The following is a 3,275-nucleotide window of genomic DNA, read 5'->3' on the forward strand; positions in this document are numbered from 1 at the left end:
TATGGAATTTGCTATAAATTTGGGTCCTTCAATATTTTGTGTGGAACAATGCTCAGTCTATGCAACAGGTTGGCTTAATAAACCTCTTCAATGGTGGGCCCAGAGGCGGCACCCCCAGATGGAGGGGTTCCACCACCAGGGAAGCCCCCAGGCATTCCTCCTGGCATGCCTCCTGCCCTCTGGTGCAGCTTAGCGATGACTGCATTGCATACTTTTTCCAGTTCTTTCTGCTGATATTCAAATTCTTCCTTTTCTACAGTCTGATTCTTACCAAGCCAGTTGATGATTTCATTGCACTTGTCAAGAATCTTCTGTTTGTCTTCATCATTGATCTTGCCTTGAAGTTTTTCATCTTCAACAGTTGCTTTCACATTGAATGCATAGGATTCAATTCAGTTCTCGGAAGACATCTTGTCCCACTGCTTCTCATCTTCAGCTCTGTATTTCTCAGCTTCCTGGACCATGCACTCAATGTCTTCCTTGCTCAGACTACCCTTGTCATTAGTGATGGTAATCTTGTTCTCTTTTCCTGTACTCTTATCCACAGCAGAGACATTAAGGATGCCATTGGCATCAATGTTGAAAGTGTGACTTCAATCTGAGGAACACCACAAGGTGCAGGAGGTATGCCTGTGAGTTCAAACTTGGCAAGCAGGTTGCTATCCTTGGTCATGGCACACTAACCTTCATAAACTTGAATGAGCACACTAGGCTGGTTGTCCTAGTAGGTGGTGAAGGTCTGTATCTGCTTGGTAAGAATGATAGTATTGTGTTTGATAAGGGCAGTCATGACTCCACCACCAGTCTTGATGCCAAGGGAAAGAGGAATGACATCCAACAGCTGCAGATCTTGAATATTTTCAGGTTTGTCTCCAGAGAGGATGGTTGCTTGGAGAGCTGCACCATAAGCAACAGCCTCATCAGGGTTGATGCTCTTGTTCAGTTTTTTCCATTGAAGAAACCCTGCAGGAGTTTCTGAATCTTGAAGATATAGGTAGAACCCTCCCCACCACCATGACCCTCCACCAGGACAATATCATGGATCTGGGACTTGTCAAGTTTGGCATCCCAAAAAGCTTTCTCTGCGGGGTCCAGGGTGCCACGGAAAAGGTCAGCATTCAATTCTTCACATCAGGCATGGGTGATAGAGATATGGAAGTTGATTTCTTAATAGAGTGAACCAATCTCAATGCTGGCCTGGGTGCTGGAAGAGAGAGTATGCTTAGCTTGTTCACAAGCAGTACAAAGGTGATGAACAGCCCTCTTATTTTCACTGATGTCCTTCCTGTGTTTGCACTTGAACTCTGCAATGAAATGGTTGACCATTCGGTTATCAAAGCCTTCTCCACCCAACTGAGTGTTACCAGCTGTAGATTTGACCTCAAAGATTCCATCTTCGATTGTGAGAATTGATACATCAAAAGTGCCATCTCGCAAGTCAAAGATCAGCACATTTCTTTCAGCTCCAACCTTTTTGCCTAAGCCATAAGCAATAGCAGCAGCAGCTAGCTCATTGATGATTCTGAGTACATTGACACCAGCAATAGTTCCAGCAACTTTGGTAGCCTGACTATTGAAGTAGGCAGGTACTGTGACAACAACATTGTAACAGTCTTTCCAAAGTAGACTTCTGCGATTTCTTTCGTCTTTACCAAAACCATAGATGACCTCTCTTCTGGATAGAAGCTTTTTGTCTCTCCCTTGTATTCTACCTGGACCTTGGGCCTGCCAGCATTATTCACCACCATGAAAGACCAATGCTTCATATCAGATTGGACAACAGCATCATCAAATCTACATCCAATTAAGTGTTTGGCATCAAAAACTGTGTTGGTAGGATTCATGGCGACCTGATTCTTCACAGCATCACCAATAAATCGTTTGGTATCAGTGAAGGCGACATAACTTGGGGTGGTTAGGATTCTCTGATTGTTGGCAATTATTTCCACTTTTCCATGCTGGGCAACACCCACAAGGTGGTGCCAAGACCAATGCCAACTGCAGGTCCCTTAGACATGGTTGCTCAAGTGTGCGCATGGCTCACAGAGATGTAAATCAGAACAGCTCCCCAGTGTTCAATGAGCGACGAAGTGTTGCTTTACTTCATCAACGACTTCCATGAATAAATCTGGTCACAATACTATATCTCTGAGGAATTATAATAATTATCTTCAAATATAAGAAAAGCGTGTTAGCTTGTCAATTTGATGGTCACCTAGAGGGTTTACTTCGTTCCTTTTCTTCCTTAACTCACTCTTCTGGAACATAGTAATATTTTCACTTATACTTTGGCAGCTACAATCTCTGGTTGTAATAAACAGAAAACTAAATTATAAAATAAATAAATAGAATCACTTACATAACTTCTAAGCCTCGATTTACTTTTAAAATTTATTTATTTTATGTAGTATATTAAACTTAAAATAAGAAAAAGAAATACATAGTTGGTTTTCTTCCACTATTCTTGGAACAAGAACTTTTAAAACTCTTGGAATTTTCTAAGTAATAGGAGGTGGGAAAAAAGTGTCTTTTATTATGTTAATGATGTGAATTTTGGATGCCACCTAAGTAAGGGTGGGGCCTAATTGCCAGGACAACCAACCTTGTGATTAGAGGATTTGAACTTTTAGTTCTACCCTCTTGACCCTGGTAAGGGAAAAGGGGCTGGAGGTTGATTCAACTGCTAAGAGCCAATGACTTTATCAATGATGGCTGGGTAATGAAACCTTCATTAAAATGCAAAAGGACAAAAGGACAGGTTTGGAGAGCTTCCCATTTGGTAAGCATAGGAGATGCAGGAAGAGAGGTGCTCTCAGAGAGAATGGAAGCTCCAAGCCCTTCCCACATAACTTGCTCCATGCATCTCTTCCATCTGGCTGTTCCTGAGTTATATCCTTTCATAATGAACCATAATCTAGTATGTAAAATGTGAGTTTTGAGTTCTGTGAACCACTCTAGCAATCAATCAACCCAAGGAGGGGCTTGTTGGAACTTCTGATCTACAGCTGGTTATTCAGAAACAAAAGTCACAACCTGGATGTTTAAATGGCGTCAGGTTTGGGATGTGGCAAGAGGACAGTCTTTAGGACTGAGCCCCTAACCTGTGAGAATAGACACTATTTCCAGGTAGACAATATCATAATTGGTTAAATTTTGGGACACTCAGCTGGTGCACATGAATTGCTTGATATGGGGAATGACCCCCACTGGAATTGATGACCAGAATTGTAATTGGTAACTCTGTTTTACTGTTTTGTCACTTATGGTTACAAGTG

At 41.9% G+C, this 3,275-nt stretch overlaps 1 pseudogene; it reads right to left on the bottom strand.

The window, feature by feature from the left end:
• Positions 1–392: 392 nt before the first annotated feature.
• LOC129085650 (heat shock cognate 71 kDa protein-like) lies at positions 393–2,017 on the bottom strand (annotated as a pseudogene).
• Positions 2,018–3,275: the final 1,258 nt, after the last annotated feature.

This window comes from Pteronotus mesoamericanus, unplaced genomic scaffold, assembly GCF_021234165.1.
Source record: "Pteronotus mesoamericanus isolate MK-2021 breed Mesoamerican mustached bat unplaced genomic scaffold, CSHL_Meso_final scaffold_31, whole genome shotgun sequence".
In the NCBI taxonomy this organism is placed as follows: Eukaryota; Metazoa; Chordata; class Mammalia; order Chiroptera; family Mormoopidae; genus Pteronotus; species Pteronotus mesoamericanus.